Here is a 24,295-nt window from a genome sequence, read left to right on the forward strand (position 1 = left end):
TTTCTTGTGAGGGTGACATTTTAGACAGGAGGTTTGGGAATGTGGCCATTACAAGTGAATTGAAGTTCTCACTAAGCCACCGCCTTTCTTGTAAGGGTGACATTTAGACAGGAGATTTTGGAATGTAGTCAGGACAAACGAATGGAAGTTCTCATTAAGCCACCTCCTCCCATGTGAGAGTGACATTTTAGACAGGAGTGCTGGGGATGTGGCCAGGACAAGTGAATTGAAGTTCTCATTAAGCCACTGCCTTTCTTGTGAGGGTGCCCTTCTAGACAGGAGGGTTGGGGATGTCAGGACAAATGAATGGAAGTTCTCATTAAGCCACCGCCTTTCTGTTGAGGGTGACAATTTAAACAAGAGGGTTGGGGATGTGGTCAGGACAAATGAATGGAAGTTTTCAACTCAGTGGTGTGACAAATGGTATCACCAAACACTGTTCATTGTCCCCACACCCATATTTGCTGGCATTTCAACTTCAGTATGTAATTAAAAAGAGAGGGCATGCAGGGGTTACAACCACAACAATTACCTTCACATGATACAGCTTCCTTGGCTTACCCTTATGCAGAAACTGATCCAGTGTCAGGCTCGAATATCCCTCCACAACAATTACCTTCACATGAGAGTTTCTTTCGCTTACCCTTATGTATAAACTGATTCAGCGTCTACAGTTTCTTTCCTTACCCTTATGCAGAAACTGATTCAGTGTCAGGCTCGGATATTGCTCCTCCACCACTTTTACAACATTTAGGGAGTTTGACCAAAAGCAGTTGGTTGTTTTTCGGGGAGGGGCACTAACTCCACTTGTTGAAATGGAGGGAGCACGTGTGCGTTAGTTATATGGATGCCACCCAGGTTGTAAATGGTTTCCTGGTGTACAGGGAACCATTACGTTTGTCACTCAATGTAAAGCCACTGCCTTTCTTGCGAGCGTGACATTATAGACAGGAGGGTTGGGAATGTGGACAGGACAAATGAATGGAAGGTCTAATTAAGCCACCACCTTTCTTGTGAGAATGACATTTTAGACAGGAGGGTTGGGGATGTGGTCAAGACAAACGAATGGAAGTTCTCATTTTAATGGTGTGACAAATGCTATCACAACACACTGTACATTGTCTCCACACCCATGTATGCTGGCACATCAGCTTCATTATGTATACTTGCAGAGAGAGGGCATGCAGGGGTCACATCCACAACAATTACCTTCACATGAAACAGTTTCTCTCGCTTGCCTGTATTCAGAAACTGATTCAGGGTCAGGCTGGAATATTCCTCCACAACAATTGCCTTGACATGATACATTTTTTTTTTTTCGCATACCCTTATGCAGAAACTGATCCAGTGTCAGGCTCGGATATTCCTACACAACAATTGCATTCACATTATACAGTTTCTTTCCCTTACCCTTATGCAGACTCTGATTCAGTCTCAGGCTCGAATATTCCTCCACAACAATTGCCTTCATATTAGACACCTTCTTTAGGTTAACCTTAAGCACAAACTGATTCAGTGTCAGGCTAGGATATTCCTCCACAACAATAGCCTTCACATGGTACAGTTTTTTTTCGCTTACCCTTATGCAGACTCTGATTCAGTGTCAGGCTCGAATATTCCTCCACAAGAATTGCATTCACATGATACAGTTTCGCGTGCTTACTGGTATGGAGAAACTGATTCAGTGTCAGACTTGGATTCTCCTCCACATCAATTGCTTTCACATGATACAGATTCCTTCGCTCACCCTTATGCAGAAACTGATTCAGTGTCAGACTCGGATATTCCTCCTCCACTTCTGTCACAACATTTAGGGAGTTTGGCCAAGAGGTGGGAGTTGTTTTACGGGGATGAGCACTAACCCTCCACCAACTCACATGTTGGCATGGAAGGAGCACGTGTGGGTTAGTTAAATGGTTGCAACACATTGTTCTAAATGGTTTCCTGGCGTACAGGAAACCATTAGGCTTGTCACTCAATGTAAAGCCACTGACTTTCTTGTGAGGGTGACATATTAGACAGGAGGTTTGAGGATGTGGCCAGTACAGGTGAACTGAAGATCTCATTAAGCCACAGTCTTTCTTGTGAGGGTGACATTCTAGACAGAAGTGTTGAGGATGTGGCCAGTAGAAGTAAATTGAAGTTCTCTTTAAACCAATGCCTATCTTGCGAGGGTGACATTTTGACAAGAGGGTTAGGACTGTGGCCAGTACAAGTAAATTGAAGTTCTCATTAAGCAGCCGCCTTTCGGTTGGGGATGTGGTCAGGAGAAATGAATGGAAGTTCTCAATTTAGTGGTGTTACAAATGCTATCACCACACACTGTACATTGTCCCCACACCCAGGTATGCTGGCACATCAGCTTCATTATGTATACTTGCAGATTTAGGGAATGCAGGGGTCACATCCACAACAGTTCCCGTCACATGATACACCTTCCTTGGCTTACCCTTATGAAGAAACTGATTCAGTGTCAGGCTCGAATATTCCTCCACAACAATTCCCTTCACATGATACAGTTTCTTTCGCTTCCCTTGATGCAGAAACTGATTCAGTATCAGGCTCGGATATTCCTACTCCAATACTGTGACAACATTGAGGGAGTCTGGAAAAGAGGCGTTACTTGTTTTACGGGAAGGGGCACTAACCCTCCACCAACCTACTTGTTGACTTGGAGGAAGCACGTGTGGGTTCGTTATTTGGTTGCCACCAAGCATTGTAAATGGTTTCCTGGAGCAGCCTACAGGAAACCATTAGGCTTGTCACTCAATGTAAAGCCACTGCTTTTCTTGTGAGGGTGACATATTAGAGAGGAGGGTTGGGGATGTGGCCAGTACAAGTGAACTGAAGTTCTCATTAAGCCACTGCCTTTCTTGTGAGGGCGACATTTTACACAGTAGGGTTGGGGATGTGGCTAGTACAAGTGAACTGAAGATCTCTTTAAGCCACTACCGATCCCTTGAGGGTGACATTTTAGACAGGAGCGTTGGGGATGTGGCCAGTACAAGTGAACTGAAGTTCTTATTAAGCCACCGCCTTTCTTGTGAGGATGACATTTTAGATAGGAAAGTTGGTGATGTTGGGATTACAAATGAACTGAAGTTCTCTTAAAGCAACTGCCTTTCTTTGGAGGATGACATTTTAGACAGGAGGGATGGGGGATGTGGTTAGGACAAATTAAAGGAAGTTCTCATTAAGCAACCGCCTTTCTTGTGACGGTGACATTTTAGACAGGCGGGTTGGGAATGTGGTCAGGAAAAAAGAATGGAAGTTCTCAATTTAGTGGTGTGATAAATAAAATGACCACAGACACTGTATATTATCCCAGCACCCACGTATCCTGGCACATCAACTTCATTATATATGCTTGCAGGGAAATGGCATGCAAGGGTCACATTTACAATAACTGCCTTCACATGATACAGCTTCTTTAGCTTGCCCTTATGCAAAAACTGATTCAGTGTCAGGCTATGATATTTCTTCATAACAATTGCCTTCACATGATACAGTTTCTTTCGCTTCCCCACATGCAAAAACTGATTCAGTGTCAGGCTATGATATTTCTTCATAACAATTGCCTTCACATGATACAGTTTCTTTCGCTTCCCCACATGCAAAAACTGATTCAGTGTTAGGCTCGGATACTCCTCCACAACAAATTGCCTTCACATGACACAGTTTCTTTCGCTTACCCCCATGCAGAAACTTATTCAGTGTCAGGCTCGAATATTCCTCCACAACAATTGCTTTCACATGATACATTTTCTCTCTCTTACCCTTATGTAGAAAGTGATTCAGTGTCTGCCTCAGACATTCCTCCACGACAGTTGCCTTCACATGATACAGTGTCTTCCGCTTACCGTCAGGCAGAAACGGATTCAGTGAACGGCACTAATATTCCTCCAGAACAATTGCATTCATATGATACAGTTTCTTCCGCTTACCCTTATGCAAAAGCTGATTCAGTGTCAGGCACGGATATTGCTCCACAACAACTGCTTTCACATGATACAGATTCTTTCGCTTACTCTTATGCAGAAACTGATTCAGTGTCACGCTCGGATACTCCTCCTCCACTACTGTGCCAACATTGAGAGAGTTTGGCCAAGAGGAGTTAGTTGTTATACGGGGAGGGACACTAACCCTCCACCAACACACTAGTTGACATGGAGGGAGCACATGTTTATCTTATAATTGCCATCCAGCGTTGTATATTGTTTCCTAGCATACAGGAAACAATTAGGCTTGTCACTCAATGTAAAGCCACTGGCTTTCTTGTGAGGGTGACATTTTAGACAGGAGGGCTGGGGATGTGGCCAGTACAAGTGAAATGAAGTTCTCATTAAGCCACCGCGTATCTTGTGAGGGTGACATTTTTGAGTGGAGGGTTTGAGATGTGGTGAGGGCATATGAATTGAAGTTGTCATTAAGCCACCGCCTTTCTAGTGAGGGTGACATTTTAGACGGGAGGGGTGGGGATGTGATCAGGACAAATGAATGGAAGTTCTCATTAAACCACCGCCATTCTGTTGAGGGTGACACTGTAGACAGGAGGGTTGGGGATGTCGATAGGACAAATGAATGGAAGTTCTCAATTTAGTGGTATGACACATGGTATCACCACACACTGTACATTGCTCGTCACCCATGTATGCTGGCACATCAGCTTCATTATGTATACTTGCATAAGAGAGGGCATGCAGGAGTCACATCCACAACAATTGCCTTCACATGATACAGCTTCCTTGGATTACCCTAATGCAGAGACTGATTCAGTGTCAGGCTCAGATATTCCTCCACAACAATTGCCTTCACATCAGACGGTTTCTTTCGCTTACCCTTATGCAGAAACTGATTCAGTGTCAGGCTCGGACATTCCTACATAACGATTGCCTTCACGTGATACAGTTTTTTTCGGTTACCCTTACGCAGAAACTGGTGTAGTGTCCAGCTCGGATATTCCTTCACAGCAATTGCTGTCACATGATACAGTTTCTTTCGGTTACTGTTATGCTGAAACTGATTCAGTGTCACTCCCGGATATTCCTCCACAACAATTGCCTTCACATGATGCAGTTTCTTTCGCTGACCCTTATGCAGAAACTTATTCAGTGTCAGGCTCGGATAGTCCGCCACAGCAATTGCCTTCACAATATACAGTTTCCTTCGCTTACCCTTATGCAGAAACTGATTCAGTATCAGGCTCGGATATTCCTCCTCCAATACTGTGACAACATTGAGGGAGTCTGGACAAGAGGAGTTACTTGTTTTATGGGGAGGGTTACTAACCCTCAACCAACATACTTGTTGACATGGAGGAAGCAAGTGCGGGTTGGTTATTTGGTTGCCACCCAGCGTTGTAAATAGTTTCTTGGGGTAGTCTACAGGAAACCATTAGGCTTGTCACTTAATGTAAAGCCACTTCCTTTCTTGTGAGGTGACGTTTTGGACAGGAGGGTTGTGGATGTGGCCAGTACAAGTGAACTGAAGATTTCATTAAGCCACAGCCTCTTTTGTAAGGGTGACATTATACACAGGAGAGTTGGGGATGTGGCTAGTACATGTGAATTGATGATCTCTTTAAGCCACTGCCTTTCCCTTGAGGGTGACATTTTAGACTGGAGGGTTGGGAATGTGGCCAGTACAAGTGAACTGAAGTTCTTATTAAGCCACAGCCTTTCTTGTCAGGATGACATTTTAGACAGGAGAGTTGGGGATCTGGGCAGTACAAATGAATTTCTCTTAAAGCAACCGCCTTCTTTTAAGGGTGATATTTTAGAGAGGAGGAATGGGGGATGTGTTTAGGAAAAATTTTAGGAAGCTCTCAATTTTGTGGGGTGACAAATTACTATCACCACACACACTGTACATTGTCCCAACACCCACGAGTGCTGGCACATCAGCTTCATTATGTATACTTCCAGAGAAATGGCAAGCAAGGGTCACATTCACAATATTTGCCTTCACATGATACAGCTTCCTTAGCTTACCCATATGCAAAAACTGATTCAGTGTCAGGCTATACTTCTTCATAACAATTGCCTTCACATGATACAGGTTATTCTGCTTACCCTTATGCAGAAACTGATTCAGTGTCAGGCTCGGATACTCCTCCAGAAAACTTGCTTTCACATAATACAGATTCTTTTGCCTACCCTTATGCAGAAACTGATTCATTGTCACGCTCGGATACTCCTCCTCCACTACTGTGCCAACATTGAGAGACTTTGGCCAAGAGGAGTTAGTTGTTATACGGGGAAGGACACTAATCCTCCACCAACCCACTTGTTGACATGGAGGGAGCACTTGCATATTATATAATTGCCATCAAGCGTTGTAAATGGTTTCCTGGCATACAGGAAACCATTAGGCTTGTCACTCAATGTAAAGCCACTGCCTTTCTAGTGAGGGTGACATTATAGACAGGAGGGCTGGGGATGTGGCCAGTACAAGTGAACTTAAGTTCTCATTAAGCCACAGCCTTTGTTGTGAGGGTGACATTTTAGACAAGAGGGCTGGGAATGTGGTCAGTACAAGTGAATTAAAGTTCTCATTAAGCCACCGCGTATCTTGTGAGGGTGACATTTTTGACAGGAGGGCTGGGGATGTGGTGAGGACAAATGAATTGAAGTTCTTATTAAGCCACCGCCTATCTTGTGAGGGTGACATTTTTGACAGGAGGGCTGGGGATGTCGCCAGTACAAGCGAATTGAAGTTCTCATTAAGCCACCACCTTTCTTGTGAGGATGACTTTTTAGACGGGACTGGTGGGGATGTGATCAGGACAAATAAATGGAAGTTATCATTGAGCCACCGCCTTTCTGTTGAGGGTGACATTTTAGACAGGTGGGGTAGAGATGTGGATAGGACAAATGAATGGAAGTTCTCAATTTAGTGGTGTGACACATGGTATCACCACACACTGTACATTGTTCGTCACCCATGTATGCTGGCACATCAGCTTCATTATGTTTTCTTGAAGAGAGTTGGTATGCAGGAGTCACATCCACAACAATTGCCTTCACATGATACAGCTTCCTTGGCTTACCCTTATGCAGAGACTGATTCAGTGCCTGGCTCGGATATTCCTCCACAACAATTACCTTCACATGATACAATTTCTTTTTCTGACCCTTATGCAAAAACTGATTCAGTGTCAGGCTCGGATATTCCTCCACAACAACTGCCTTCCCGTGATACAGATTCTTTCACTTACCCTTATCCAGAAACTGATTCAGTGTCAGACTCGGATATTCCTACACAACAATTGCCTTCAAATGATAGAGTTTCTCTGGCTTACCCTTCTGCAGAAACTGATTCTGTGTCAGACTCGAATATTCCTCCACAACAATTGCCTTCACATGATACAGTTTCTTTCGCTTACCCTGATGTCGAAACTGATTCAGTGTCAGGCTCGGATATTCCTCCACAACAGTTGCCTTCACATTATACAGTTTCTTTCGCTTACCCTTATGCAGAAACTGATTCAGTATCAGGCTCGGATATTCCTCCTCCAATACTGTGACAACATTGAGGGAGGCTGGACAAGAGTAGTTACTTGTTTTACGGGGAGGGGCACTAACTCTCCACCAACCTACTTGTTGACATGGAGGGAGCACGTGTGGGTTTGTTATTTGCATGCCACCCAGCATTGTAAACGGTTTCCTGGAGTAGCCTACAGGAAACCATTGGGGTTGTCACTCAATGTCAAGCCACTGCCTTTCTTGTGAGGGTGACATTTTAGACTGGAGGGTTGGGGATGTGGCCAGTATAAGTGAATTGAAGTTCTCATTAAGCCACTGCCATTCTTGTGAGGGTGACATTTTACACAGGATGGTTGGGGATGTGGCTAGTACAAGTGAACTGAAGATCTCTTTAAGCCACTGCCATTCCCTTGAGGGTGACATTTTAGGCAGGAGTATTGGGGATGTGGCTAGTGCAAGTGACATGAGGTTCTTATTAAGCCATCGCCTCTCTTGTCAGGATGACATTTAAGGCAGGTGTGTTGGGGATGTGGGCAGTACAAATGAACTGAAGTTCTCTTAAACCAACCGTCCTTCTTTTGCGGGTGACATATTAGACATGGAGGGTGGGGGATGTGGTTAGGACAAATTAACGGAAGTTCTCATTAAGCCACCGACTTTCTTGTGAGGGTGACATTTTAGACAGGCGGGTTTCGGATGTGGTCAGGACAAATGAATGGAAGTTCTCAGTTTAGTGGGGTGACAAATTCTATCACCACACACACTGTACATTGTTCCAGCACCCACGTATGCTGGCACATCAGCTTCATTATATATACGTGCAGAGAAATGGCATGCAAGGGTCACAATCACAACAATTGCCCTGACATGATACAGCTTCCTTAGCTTGCCCTTATGCAAAAACTGATTCAGTGTCAGGCTATGATATTCCTTCATAACAATTGCCTTCACGTGATAGTTTCATTCGCTTACCCATATGCAAAAACTGATTCAGTGTCAGGCTCGGATACTCCTCCACAATAATTGCCTTCACATGGTACAGTGTCTTTCGCTTACCCCCATGCAGAAACTGATTCAGTGTCACGCTCAAATATTCCTCCACAACAATTATTGCTTTCACATGATACAGTTTCATTCCCTTACCATTATCTAGAAAGTGATTCAGTGCCAGGCTCAGATATTCCTCCACAACAATTGCCTTCACATGATACAGTTTCTTTCGCTTACCGTTAGACAGAAACTGATTCAGTGTACAGCTCTAATATTCCTCCAGAACAATTGCCTTCACATGATACAGTTTCTTCCGCTTACCGTTAGGCAGAAGCTGATTTAGTGTCAGGCACAGATATTGCTCCACAACAACTGCCTTCAAATGATACAGATTCTTTCGCTTACCCTTATGCAGAAACTGAATCAGTGTCACGCTAGGATACTCCTCCTCCACTACTGTGCCAACATTGAGAGAGTTTGGCCAAGAGGAGTTAGTTGTTATACGGGGAGGGACACTAACCCTCCACCAACCCACTAACTGACAAGGAGGGAGCACTTGTTTATTTTGTAATTGTCATCCAGCGTTGTAAATGATTTCCTGGCATACAAGAAACCATTAGGCTTGTCACTCAATGTAAAGCCACTGGTTTTCTAGTGAGGTGACATTTTAAACAGGAGAGATGGGGGATGTGGTTAGGACAAATTAACGGAAGTTCTCATTAAGCCACCGCCTTTCTTGTGAGAGTGACATTTTAGACAGGCGGGTTGGGGATGTGGTCAGGACAAATGAATGGAAGTTCTCAATTTATTGGTGTGACACATGGTATCACCACACACAGTACATTGTTCGTCACCCATGTTTACTGGCACATCAGCTTCATTATGTATACGTGCAGAGAGAGGACATGCAGGCTTGTCACTCAATATAAAGCCACTGGCTTTCTAGTGAGGGTGTCCTCTTAGATAGGAGGGCTAGGGATGTGGCCAGTACAAATGAACTTAAGTTCTCATTAAGCCACTGCGTATCTTGTGAGGGTTACATTTTAGACAGAAGGGTTGGGGGTGTGGTGAGGACAAATGAATTGAAGTTCTCATTAAGCCACCGCCTTTCTTGTGAGAGTGACATTTTAGACAGGAGGGCTGGGGATGTGGCCAGTACAAGAAAATTGAAGTTCTCATTAAGCCACCGCCTTTCTTGTGAGGGTGACATTTTAGACAGGCAGGGTGGGGATGTGGTCAGGGCAAATGAATGGCATTTCTCAATTTAGTGGTGTGACACATGGTATCACCACACACTGTACATTGTTCGTCAACCATGTATGCTGGCACATCAGCTTCATTATGTATACGTGCAGAGAGAGGGCATGCAGGGGTCACATCCACAACAATTGCCTTCACATGATACAGCTTCCTTGGCTTACCCTTATGCAGAGACTGATTCAGTGTCAGGCTTGGATATTCCTCCACAGCAGTTGCCTTCACATCATACGGTTTCTTTCGCTTACCCTTATGCAGATACTGATTCAGTGTCAGGCTCGAATATTTCTCCATAACAATTGCCTTCACATAATACAGTTTTTTTTCGGATACTCTTGTCCAGAAACTGGTTTGGTGTCAGGCTCGGATATTCCTCCACAGCAATTGCCTTCACATGATACAGTTTCTTTCGCTGACCCTTATGCAGAAACTGATTCAGTGTCAGGCTCGGATATTCCTCCACAACAATTGCCTTCAAATGATACAGTTTCTCTGGCTTACCCTTATGCAGAATTTGATTCAGTGCCAGGCTCGAATATTCCTCCAGAACAATTGCCTTCACATGACACAGTTTCTTTTGCTTACCCTAATGCAGAAACTGATTCAGTTTCAGGCTCGGATATTCCTCCACAACAATTGCCTACACATTATACAGTTTCCTTCGCTTACCCTTATGCAGAAACTGATTCAGTATCAGGCTCGGATATTCCTCCTCCAATACTGTGACAACATTGAGGTAGTCTGGACAAGAGGAGTTACTTGTTTTACTGGGAGGGGTCTAACCCTCCACCAACCTACTTGTTGACATGGAGGGAGCACGTGTGGGTTGGTTATTTGGTTGCCACCCAGCGTTGTAAATGGTTTCCTGGAGTAACCTATAGGAAACCATTAGGCTTGTCACTCAATGTAAAGGCCACTGCCTTTCTTGTGAGGGTGACATTAGGGTTGGGGATGTGGCCAGTACAAGTGAACTGAAGTTTTCATTAAGTCCCTGCCTTTTAGTGAGGGAGACATTATACACAGGAGAGTTGGGCATGTGGCTAGTACAAGTGAACTGAAGATCTTTTTAAGCCACTGTCTTTCCCTTGAGGGTGACATTTTAGACAGAAGGGTTGGGGATGTGGCCAGTACAAGTGAACTGAAGTTCTTATTAAGCCACCTCCTCTCGTGTGAGGATGACATTTTAGACAGGAGAGTTGGGGATGTGGGCCGTACAAATGAACTGAAGTTCTCTTAAAGCAACCGCCTTTCTTTTGAGGGTGACATTTTAGACAGGAGGGATGGGGGATGTCGTTAGGACAAATTAACGGAAGTTCTCATTAAGCCACCGCCTTTCGTGTGAGGGTGACATTTTAGACAGGCCGGTTGGGGATGTGGTCAGGACAAATGAATGGAAGTTCTCAACTTAGTGATGTGACAAATGCTATCACCGCACAATGTATACTGTTCCCACACCCATGTATGCTGGCACATCAGCTTTATTATGTATACTTGCAGAGAAAGGGCATGCAGGGGTCACACCCACAACTGCCTTCACATGATACAGTTTGTTTGGCTTACCCTTATGCAGACACGGATTCAGTGTCAGGCTCGGATATTCCTCCGCAACAAGTGCTGAGATTGTGGCTGATGCAAGGGTGCAATGAATAAATGTGTTGGGAGACTTGAATGATTCTTTGATCACGAAGGAGGAAGTGGAGAAGTAAAGGAGATTAAAACAGGGAAAGCTGCAGGTATGGATGGATGTGCTGTGGAATGCCTGAAGGGTGGTGGAGTGACTTTTGTCGACTGGTTAGTAAGAGTGTTGAATGTGTGCTTTGTGAAAGGTATGGTGCCAACTGACTGGGCAAGTGCTTATGTGGTCCCGTTGTATAAAGGCAAGGGTGATAAGTATGAATGTACTAGCTTTAGGGGTATAAATCTGTTGAGTGTTGTAGGTAAGGTGTATGGTGGAGTGTAAATTATTAGAGTTAAAAAGGGTACAGAGGGAGGTGATTGGTGATGAGCAGTGTGGCTTTAGGAGAGGGAGGGGATGCGTGGATCAGGTGTTCACTGTGAGACAAGTGTGTGAAAAGTATTTAGCGAAAGGCATGGATGTGTTTTGGGCATTCATGGTTTAGAGAAAGCGTATGATAGAATTGATAGGGAGGCTTTGTGGACTGTTTTAAGATTGTATGGGCTTGATGGTAGGTTACTAAAAGGGGTGAAAAGTGTTTATGTAAATAGTAGAGCATGTGTAAGTGGGAAATGCTGTGAGTGATTGGTTTCCCGTGAGAGTGGGGCTGCGACAGGGATGTGTGACGTCGCCTTGGTTGTTTAATATTTATATGGATGGTGTTGTAAGGAAGGTGAATGCAAGAGTTTTAGGTGGAGGTCTGAGTCTGGTGAATGTTGATGGTGGAGAGTGGAAGCTGAAGCAGATGCTGTTTGCAGATGATACTGCACTGGTGGCTGATTCAGAGGAGAGATTGAGACAGTTGGTAGAGGAGTTTGGAAGGGTGTGTGAAAGGAGGAAATTGAAAGTAAATGAGAATAAGAGTAAAGTGATGAAGTGTACGAGGTTGGTAGATGGTAGGGGGATGAATATAGTTTTGAATGGTGAGTGGCTTGAGGAGGTAGAGTGTTTTAAATATTTAGGGTGACATGTTGCTGTGGATGGAAGAATAGATGCAGAAGTGAAGTTTAGAATAAATGAAGTAGGTAAGGTGCTGGAAGGAATGAAGAAAGTGTTTAAATGTCGTTCGCTTAGAATGGCTGTAAAGAGAAGGCTGTATGAGGATGTTGTAGTACCGACTGCGTTATATGGGGCTGAAACATGGAATATGGGTGTAGAAGAGAGGAAAAGTTTGAATGTAATGGAGATGAGGTGTCTGAGGAGTATGTGTGGAGTGACGCATATGGATCGAGTGCGAAATGATGAAGTGCGAAGGAGAACTGGAGTTGTTCAGGAGATTGGTGGAGTTGAGCAGAGAGTGTTGCGATGGTTTGGGCATATGGAGAGAATGGATAATGAGCGATTGGTGAAAAAGATAACTAGATCTGATGTGAGAGGTGTAAGGCTGAGAGGGAGACCACGAATAGGAGGGATGGACAGTGTGAAGAGAGCGCTGGATGCGAGAGGGATGTCTGTTGAGCAAGGAAGAGTGGCTGTGCGTGACAGAAATAAATTAGTCTAGTCCAGTTTTCAGGTATTTGGACAACTCCAGGCATTTTGGAGTCAAAGTTGGAAAATAAGCTTTTCGAGGGTGTTTTTTTTGTGCAGAATCCATTTTTGCTGTTTGCCAAGCTGTATCTCTCAAGCTGACACCGTCAGACGGGTAAATCCAAGATGGCCGCCTGAAACTTAAGAGCATCATTTTTACAAGTGGTGCCTCGTCCGTATATTATTATGACGACCGTAAAACCTTATTAAAACCCACTATAAAGTCACTGTACATTAATTATTTTATTGATATTACTTTTCTCTTAATTAAGTAATGAACATAAACATAAATCCAGGACGGCTGACAACAAACTTATATTACAACAAGTTGCAGATTGCAAATTGATGAACAGGCATAGTGGCAGTGTGTTTTACACAGTGTCATTGTTGGGCTTCGACATTGCTACAATCGTCATCGGATGTTCTACATTTGCATGCTGCTGTACAATGCAAGTGGGACTTTTTACATTTGCAACGTGCACTTATACATCGGTTGGCGCAGTTGCAGGTGATCAGTTTCACACATGAGTCTGGGACTGGGGGTAGGGACATCAGCGTTGGCACCAGTGATGCAATAACAGTTCTTCAATGTCTTCGCTGTTTGCTTTTGCCTCTATTTCAGCCCTCAGCCCTTGTGCTTCGTTTTAGCTTATGTGCTCGCATTGCTTTGGAGTATGACTTGCCTTTGCCCGTGAGGACTTGTTCTGCTGTACCAGGACCAAGGATTTTGCTTTCAACCCAAGCCTCCAGTAGACCAGATGATTGAACATGTTTCCCAGTGACCTTCAGGAAGTTCAGCGATATGTGCAACCCGCCCATTCTGACGATCAGGAAGTCCTGGTATTCGTCCTTTGCCCACCTGAGCTCCATCAGCTTACAATAAAGGGCTTCATCAACTGTAAGTACGACATGGTGTTGTCCAGGTTGTGTTGCAATGTGTTTGCATCTCTGAACCACCGTGTGGAGAGTGTCAAGTTCATGGGCTGGGGCCTGGACAATTGGTATGTAACCAACACTCGTCATTTCAGGATTGGCACTACAGTTGTTTTGGTTAAAATGTGTCCAGCCTGTCTTGATGTCCACATCTTGTCGTTTCAGGAAAAAGGACATGTCCTTGGCAATGGCTTGAGCTGCTGATGGATTGTCATCATTTGATTCATTGTACCATTCATTGTTGATGGCCTCAGTTGCTCTAGGTTCTAGTCTTCCTGTCACCACTGCAGCAGGTGAAAGTTGATCCATGACTTCGGGAACTTTCAGACTCGTGTTTGGGGAAGGTCGAAGGTCCTTCAGTCCTATGTCCGCTTCGGGACCTCTTTGCCATCCAGCGATCTGTGTGGCATGGAAGCTGTTTTTACCATCAAAACTGTTGTCGTTGATGTCAATGTTACACGTGAAGTGCACGAATCTGTTTGGTACAAAGTTTGGTGGAATCACTGCTCCTGTTTCTGCATCCATTGTTTTCAGTGTACTCTCAGCCAGGGATGTGTCAACCTGCAGCAGTTTCGGGTAACTTATGATGTGTCCAGCTTAGTGAAATAGTTCAACAAGTTCTTTAGACCGTGTAGCCTGGTGCAAAGTGCTGGCAAGCCCAAGATGTTTAGGAGTCCAGTGCTTACCTCCAGTGACGTTGTAAACCAAGTCTTGTGCAATATACTAAGAACTTTTGCTTGACTGTCATCCTGTTTTGTATCGTCTGCTACGTCGTCTGGGTCTGCTTCCAAAAACTCTGTCCACCAAACATCAACCGAAGGAACATAAAAAGGCTATTTGGGACGCAGGACATAATTTCATCTTCACTGACAACAAATCCCTTGTACATGGGATGTGCCAGTATATCACCTCTCAGTCTCAAAGCCACATGAATCATCTCAATAAATCCTTCTTGAGCCTGATATTTTGGTATCAGTGTTGGTTCCTCCTTTTCAGAGAGTAATGTTGAGAAAGGGACAAGAATAAAACAAAAACATATCATATACATCGTTCCCGGAAGCAAAGATATCAACAATCAAATAAAACTGCGGCCATCTTGGATTTTCACTGTTTATGATGCTTTATTTACACACAAAGACACACATTTTACATATTTTATTATCAATATGTACATTAGGAGCTTGTGCAATGCATTATATCCATTAATATATTTTATATTTGAAGCAATTCTTCAAAATATGCATTTTCTAGAAAAATGGCGGCCATCTTGGATTTTGTCCGCTAGGAGCAAAACCGCACGAGATACAGCTTGGCAAACAGCAAAAATGGATTCAGCACAAAAAAAAAAAAAAAAAAAATAGGAAAGCCTATTTGCCAACTTTGACTCTAAAATGCCTGAGGATTTTTATACAGCCACGTTTTCCAGATATTCCACTAGTCTCAATGGAAAGAAATTGTGAATGAATAAATCATGACGCAGCCCTGAGGGGATATTCTCCCTCATTTGGTCTGATTGGCTGGTCAGGTCAGGTGCGGGTAAGGGGATGGGTCTATTATGACGTGGCAGGGGTACACCAGCTCTGCTGTCGGGCACTGCTGCAGATGTCACTGATTGCACAGCGCAGTTGACCCTTGTGTGTTGTGGTGCGGTGAGGATCTGTCCCTTCTCCCCTTTGGGGCTAAGATGCGAATGAACGTGTTTGAATGGATGAATAAATGGGGAGTGTGTCGTCCTGTCTCGGCTACCCCCCTTTCCTTGGGGAAAGCAGCCTAGGTATATAGATAGAACAATTGCCTTCACATGGTACAGTTTCTTTAGCTTACTCTTATGCAGAAACCGATTCAGTGTCTGGCTCGGATATTCCTCCACAACAATTGCCTTCACATGGTACACTTTCATTCGCTTACCCTTATGCAGAAACTGGCTCAGTGTCAGGCTCAGATATTCCTCGTCCACTACTGTGACAACATTAAGGGAGTTTGGACAAGAGGTGCTACTTGTTTCACGGCGAGGGGCACTAACCCTCCAGCAACCCACTTGTTGACATGGAGGGAGGACGTGTGTGTTGGTTATATGGTTGCCACCCAGCGTTGTAAAAGATTTCCTGGCGTACAGGAAACCATTAGGCTTATCACTTAATGTAAAGCCACTGCCTTTTTTGTGAGGGTGACGTTATAGATAGGAGTTTGGGGGATGTGGCCACTACAAGTATATTGAAGCTCTCTTTAAGCCACCGCCTTTTTTGTGAGAGTAACATTTTTGACAGGAGGGTTGGGGATGTGGCCAGTACAAGTGTACTGAAGTTCTCATTAAGTCACTGCCTTTCTTGTGAGGGTGACATTTTAGACAGGAGGGTTCAGGATGTGGCCAGTACGAGTGAACTGAAGTTTTCTTTAAGCAACCGCCTTACTTGTGAGGGTTACATTTAGATAGAAGTGTTGGAGGATGTGGTCAGGACAAATGAATGGAAGTTCTCATTAAGCCACAACATCTTTTGTGAGGGTGACAATTTAGACAGGAGGGTTGGAGATGTGGTCAGGACAAATGAATAGAAGTTCTCAATTTAGTGGCGTGACAAATGCTATCACTACACAGTGTTCACTTTCTCCACACCCATGTATACTGGCACATCAGCTTCATTATGTATACTTGCAGAGAAAGGTCATGCAGGGGTCACACCCACAACAACTGCCTTCACATGATGCGGTTTCTTTCGCTTACCCTTATGCAGAAACTTATTCAGGGTCATGGTCGAGTATTCCTCCACAACAATTGCCTTCACATGATACAGTTTCTTTTGCTTACACTTATGCAGATACTGATTCAGTGTCAGGCTCGGATATTCCTCGTCCACTATTGTGACAAAATTGAGGGAGTTTGGACAAGAGGATTTATTTATTTTACTGGGAGAAGCACCAACCTTCCACCAACCCACTTGTTGATATGGGGGAGCACGTTTGAATTGTTATATGGTTGACACCCAGCGTTGTAAATGGTTTCCTGACGTACAGGAAACCATTAGCCTTGTCACTCAATGTAAAGCCATTGCCTTTCTTGAGAGGGTGACCTTTTAGACAGGAGGGTTGTGGATGTGGCCTGTACAAGTGAACTGAAGTTCTCTTTAAGCCACCGCCTTTCATGTGAGGGTGACATTTTAGACAGGATGGTTGGGGATTTGGCTAGTACAAGTGAACTGAAGTTCTCATTAAGCCACCGCCTTTCTTGTGAGGGTGACATTTTAGACAGCAGGGTTGAGTATGTGGTCAGGACAAATGAATCGAAGTTCTCATTTTAGTGGTGTGACAAATGCTATCACCACACACTGTATACTGTCCCCACACCCATGTATGCTGGCACATCAGCTTCATTATGTATACTTGCAGAGAATGGGCATGCAGGGGTCACATCCACAACAATTGCTTATGCAGGAACTGATTCAGTGTCAGGCTCGGATATTCCTCCACAGCGATTGCCTTCACATGGTACAGTGTCTTTCGCTTACCCTTAAGCAGAAATTGATTCAGTGTCAGGCTCGGATATTCCTCCACAAAAATTGCCTTCATTTGATAGTTTCTTTCGCTTAACCTTATGCAGAAATTGATTCAGTGTAGGCTCGGATATTCCTCCACAACAATTGCCTTCACATGATCCGGTTTCTTTCGCTTACTGTTATGCAGAAACTGATTCAGTGTCAGGCTCTGATATTCCTCCACAACAATTGCTTTCACATGATACAGTTTCTTTCGTATACCCTTATACAGAAACTGATTCAGTGTCAGGCTCGGATATTCAACCACAACAATTGCCTTCACATGATTTCGCTTACCCTTATGCAGAAACTGATTCAGTGTCAGGCTCGGATACTCCTCCTCCACTACTGTGACAACATTGAAGGAGTTTTTCCAAGAGGAGTCAGTTGTTTTACGGGGAGGGGCACTAACCCTCCACCAACCCACTTGTTGACATGGAGGGAGGACGTGTGGGTTGGTTATATGGTTGCCACCCAGCGTTGTAAATACTGTCCTGGCGTACAGGAAACCATTAGGCTTGGCACTCAAGGTAAAGCCACTTCCTTTCTTGAGAGGGTGCCATTTTAATAGGAGGGTTGGGGATGTGGCCAGTAGAAGTGAACTGAAGTTCTCATTAAGCGACTGTCTTTCTTGTGAGGGTGACATTTTAGACAGGAGGGTAGGAGATGTGGCCAGTACAACTGAATTGGAGTTCTCATTAAGCCACTGCCTTTCTTGTGAGGGTGACATTTTAGACATGAGGGTTGGGAATGTGGCCAGTATAAGCAAATAATAACAACAACAACAATAATAATAATAATAATAATAATAATAATAATAATAAAAAACAAGTAAACCATAACACCTTTTCAACCATAACTGGAAACTGAATTTTCCCAGAAATTCATAAGTTACACATGGGGTACGAAAAATAGTACATTTATATGGAACAATCTACATATACCGTAATGTGCATGAACCTGATAAAAAGCAGTAAATTGTGCTTTAACTTTTGACCGGTGTCGTTTTTTTTTTTTTTTTTTTTTGTGTGTGTGTGTGTTTTGAGTTTATAATTCTGAGTTACAATAACAAAAATATAGTTTATGATTCCAAAAATAAAGGCAACTTGCAGGTCCTTCCCTTAAGCATATATGGAGTAGAACATCGGAATGTATATACTAGTCGGACCAGTACCAATAAAGCAGCATGATACGGCTTATGTATGTTGTATTATGATGATTGCTTTTAGTTTGGGCACTCCTTACTGATGACCTCACTTTCTCCCATGATACATCAAATCTTCTTCATATTCTTCCCAAATTAAGTTCTTCATTTTGTTGTTCTTGGTCTGTTTCCTTCAGCCACAACGTTGATTTACACACTCCTGACCGAAATGTTAGTTTGTTTTTGTTGAAGATATATGGGCAATGAGAATCTCGGGTTTCAACTCATAAAATAATACATCAACTATATATATATATATATATATATATATATATATATATATATATATTTACATTTACTGTGTGTGTGTGTGTGTGTGTGTGTGTGTGTGTGGGTGTACATATATCCCGGGGCCCTAAGGAGTGTTTGTGCAAAGTTTCATCACAATCGGTCTGAGCGTGCAGCTGGGTAACCCTTTATATAGACAGACAACAGTCCATTTATAATTATAAGGAGGGCATACATTTCTTATTTTCTTTCTTACCTGTGGACGGTTTGATTCTGCTTCGTAATGATGTCTACCAGTGCTGAGGTTAATGAAGGCTGTGTAAGCCCTACGGTTAGAGAAGTCACCCTTGCAATCGACTGTCTGGTGGTAGCAAGAAAGAAATACACAATGCGTCATCTGACTAAAGGGACTAATGAGGAAAGGGGATTCTAAAAATGAATTCAGAATATTTGAGGTCATTAAGTGGCTCAGTGGGTTAGAGTGCTCCGCTCTGGCCGAAGGGTTGGAGGATCGAATTCACCCAAGGGTCATTGGTAGACATCAGGAAGGGCATCCGGTCATAAAATGCTACAAGCTCCAATCCAAATGTCCTCTACCCAGGGGCAAAACCTTAGCCCTTCGGGGATACCTGGCGTAAAACCAAATTATTATTTTTTTTGTATTAAGTCTTTCTAAATAAATGTCATTAAGAGATGATACATCACCTTGCATTAACTTATATTTGTTTCGCATTTGAGGCTAACGCCTGCAGTGATGGAAGGAAGTAATGGTAACAGTGACTGCTGTCGATTTTTTCTTATGTGGCCACCCTATTGCGTCCGGCTCACATGACTCACTTTCACATAAATTAAATCATTTGTTGTTATTTGGAATATAATACTAAACTTGGATCGATCATGAAAAGCTTGAATAGTTACTCATAAAAAAATATTGTTAGATAGGCCTAGTTTACACACACACACACACACACACACACACACACACACACACACACCATCGGCAGGGAGGTGGTCTGCTGTCCTAGCGGACGCAGGTTCGGATCCCCGCTGGGGCAGAAAACAGTTTAACGATCTGGCTTTCATTGAAGCAGACATTAATAATGTACCATAAGACCCGTCGATGAATCATAAAAAAAAAAAAAAAAATGTTGATAACAATACACCAGTCTTGTATGAAAAAGCCTGAGTGAATATTAAATATGGACGTCGGATGTTATCGCCGAAGTGGCGACCTGTGGAAGTATATGGTACAGTGGTGGACTACTGGTCCTTAGGCATAGAGACAGCTAATGCACATAGACAGCTTATGTACATAGACGGAAACATATAAAAACATTACAATATCTGTTTCACCGAGAATACTGCATACATGTAATAAATGTAAAGAACAGTATAAAGAAAAAAAAAAAACTGAGCGTCTCCATAATAATAAAAGCTTTATTATTTTATTTACTTCTTCATTGCCTCCATTGTCTTAAAGTATCCTAGACCAAAGAACACAAAGATAAATTATATGAAAGCCGTGTGAAACAACTTAAGGTATTTAAGATTTTATGGACAGTGCGGTAAAATCATATACTTATATTCTCTACGTCGAGCAGATAAACCGTACGGAGAATAATGTAATATACTGTAGTACTCATAATTTCCTCTGACTTACTTTCGTTTGAACAAAATTGTCTGTCGGTATTCGGATTTTAGTTTTTGAGTTGTCCCTGCAATGGCAAGGTCACTGATGAAAATTATTCTCTCTCCTTAAATGCTTTACTCACTCTTCGATTAGTAATATCGTCTGACGTTATGTGGAATACTAAGGTTATCTCTATTTTGATAATGTTAATAAAAAAAGACCAAAGGGTAAAATAGATGACGAGGAAAGTACATGGACTAATAAAAGAGAGAAGAGGAGGAGTATTCCTGAGTAAGAAGTAGGAATAGATGTGGCAGAAACTGGGCTGTAGAAAGGAAGGCAAGATGAAGTGATTGTGAAGGGATGTGTACGGTGTGGTTAGTGAAGTGTATGAGTTGTTCTAAAGGGGATGAAGGCATGAGGGAAAACAGGAAAGTGATGGAATGAAATGGACAAAAGCTAGTATAAAAGGGGAAGTGAAATAAAAGATATCGGCTATGTTTAGAAAGGGATGAAAGAGTAGGTGAGTGAGCTAAGGAAGTGGAAAACATCCACTGTTCAACAAAAAGGGACGTTGAAAGATATATGGATAGTGTGAATGGTGAGGAATGATTGTTGGTGAAAGTATAGTTGTAGAAGAGGAAAAAGTGAAAAATGCCAATGATTTGAGTTTACTCACGAAACGTGATTGGTCGAAACTGGGGCACTGAAATAGGTCTTTCTATCAGCGAGATGACTTGCAATGCTGAAAATCGTCAAAATCATGTAGCCGACTGATAACAGTCTTAAGGTCAAGATAATCGCGAATGTCTAAAGTTTGGGAGAGTTTAAAGGTTGAAGGCCGATCGTATACACATTCGGGGTTGAAAGCGCTTTGTTTATCTGCTTAAAAGTTTATGAAGGACTGGACGGGCAGGCTCAGGGTAGGAGAAATATTACATAGGATTACATAGGAAAGCAAGCAGCAACAGACCTTATGGTCTTCTCGAGGCTGCTTCTTACAGAGAAGACTATGACTACAAGATCTAACTCTACATGCTGAAGGATAAGGATAGTAAAGCAAGAAGACTCCCCCCATCCCCAAACCCTCCAGGAAAAAGTGAGAAAACCACCATGCAGCATGAAAAAACTGACATGGAAATTTCACAGAAAATATTGGAAGGGAAAAGTACATTCTATAATACTTTATCTGTAAGCTACCCGTCTGGGTAACCTGAAAGAGAAAGTAATCAAATAAACTACTAGTTACGCCATGACATTACAAACGGGTATGTTGAGTTAATGGGGCGTCTGTAGACATAACGTGGAAACCACACAGTGCACGTGTCGATGTTTAGGGGTGGCGCGGCAGCCTTGCCTGGTGCTTTTCAGGTAGGCAGCAGTGAATCAGACCCTAGTTCAGTTCAATCCACTGAGAGAAGGAACTCTCCCATGTGAGACAAGTTCACAAGTTTCCTTCTAAAGCAGTGACCCTTGGTACATTAAAAAAAAATCCCAATGGTAGTCACTTGTCTAACAGGGACCCTCAGTGGTCCACAGCTCATCACAGGTCGAAAGTAAGAGTAGTGACCATTAACTCAAGGCTATCTGTGCAGATCCTAATCTGTGCTTACAGTATATTACTTTCTTTACACTATGGAAATTGAAAGATGTATAAGACGAGGTGTCAAATAGACAATAGGGGACTGCACAGTGCACAGTGTGGATGTACTGTGCACAGAGTGGATGTTTAGGGGTGGTGTTGCAGCCTTGCCTGGCGTTTTTTAGGTAGGCAGCAGTCAGTCAGGCCCTAGCTCCGTTCACTCCACTGAGACAAGGAACTCTCCCATGTGGGACAAGTACACAAGTTTCCTCCTGAAGCAGTGACCCCTGGTACGTTAAAAAAATCCCGATGATGGTTACTTGGTTAACAGGGACCCTCGGTGATATACATCCCATCACAAGGCGAAGTAAGAGTAGTGACTGTTAACTCAGGGCTATCTGTGCAGATCCTAAAAAGAGGAAGAGCGGGGGGGAGGAGGAAATCAGGCCAGCTTTGTTGAGAAGTGGGCTGGGCTGCTGCTGCATAAACTTGGAAGTGTTTTTCTCTGTTACAGTTTGATAATCCATCTTAGGAGGTGCTCGACCGATATATTTCATGTGTGTGTGTGTGTGTGTGTGTGTGTGTGTGTGACTTATTGCATCTGAATATAGTACATGTCTAATACTGGTTCATGTTCCTCCTTAAGTAAATAATAAGTAAAGAGAAGGAGAGTTATATGTATTTTGGTATGGTTAACCACAACCAAAGAATAAGGTATAATGAAGGAAGAACGAATGAAAGAAAAAAAAACGAAGGCAGGAAGTAAAAACGAAAACATGGAGGAAGGAAGGAATAAATTAAAGTCTGCCAATATTCTCAGGGGAAAACAGACTGGTCTTCACATAGCTACTGTGCACTTATATACTTTTGTGAATTTTGCTAAAATACTTTAAGAAAACATAAGAATAAAAGATTCTCATATTTCTGTGTTTTTGTGACTGACATTTGACCCGGTAAATCCTCTTTAAAAGTCTAATTAAGTATGAAAAAAGGTGACTGGGGGGTCTTTGCCTAAGAAACAATTGCATCGAGTCGAAAGCTAATTGTCAGTGAATATAAGAAGGGTACCAAACTGATATGTGTTTTGAAAGAAAGATAAAGAAACAACCAAAGAAAAAGAATATGGTGATGAAGAAAAGGAAAAAGAAGAAACAAAGAGACGAAAGAGAGAAGAAATATAGAAAGAATGATAAAAACAAAGAAAGAAAGAAAGACTGACAAACATAAAGAAACTGAGCTAATACGGGAGGACTTCACACAATGATGTTAAAACCTGATGAATGAAAGGAATGAGGGAGGGAGGGACACTAGGAAGATATGAGTACAGGTACCAAAAAAGTTCATAGGAGGACGGATTACCTACAAATTTTTCTAAAGCCCATGACTAAGAGAGAGAGAGAGAGAGAGAGAGAGAGAGAGAGAGATACCAATCAGCGTAGCAGGAGAAGAGATCGGGGAGGGAGGGGGGGAGGAAGGTGGGTATTGATACCGTGTGTACTCCAACTCGTTGTGAAATAGGCACCAAGTTTTAGGACTACTTCAGACGGAAAATATGGCAAGGGAACACACGCTCAGCAGAATTTTTGCTGCGCACTGTGAGGATGTAGGACCAATGATGTGGCGCCTACTTTTCTCTTCAACTTCTGTCTTAATCCATAGATGTGCGTGTTGTTTTTTGGGGGGGCGCCATTGTACATACACTTGACAGTCAGTCCTTTAAAGCCCAACAGTACTCTATGGCATACAGCTTCGCATAACACTTCTTTGAAGTCTATACTCACCGTCCATATTCAGTGCATGCTTCGGTTGCCTCATGTCGATTAGTGTAAGCGGTCTGAACTGGGCGTTTTCCTTGCATACCGGCTGACGTCGAAAACTAGTGTAGCATATTTTATCGAAATGCACATAGTCAAACAGTTCCCTGTTACGGCCCAAGTTCAAATGTACTTTATGTCGGACGGTAGTCCACGTCTTTAATGACTTTTGTCAAATTATGCTGGTGGAGTTTACTTTTTTTTTTTTTTTTAGCCTACAATAATGGGCAGAAGTGGGTTCTCCTCAATATAACGGGTCTGATTAGCTTTAACTGGGATGTACGAGGTCTGTTCAGAAAGTATCCGACCTTAGACTCTTAAAAAAGTAAATGGCTAACCTGTTGACCCAGGACACTAATCCGTCTCAAAGCAGGCCCCTTCTAACTTGATACACATAGCCCAGCGTTCTTTCCACTGCCTGGAACATTTTTCACTTTCGGT

The sequence above is a fragment of the Coenobita brevimanus genome, chromosome 100, assembly GCF_032717465.1.
Source record: "Coenobita brevimanus isolate Jiangsu-jjx chromosome 100, ASM3271746v2, whole genome shotgun sequence".
NCBI classification, from domain to species: Eukaryota; Metazoa; Arthropoda; class Malacostraca; order Decapoda; family Coenobitidae; genus Coenobita; species Coenobita brevimanus.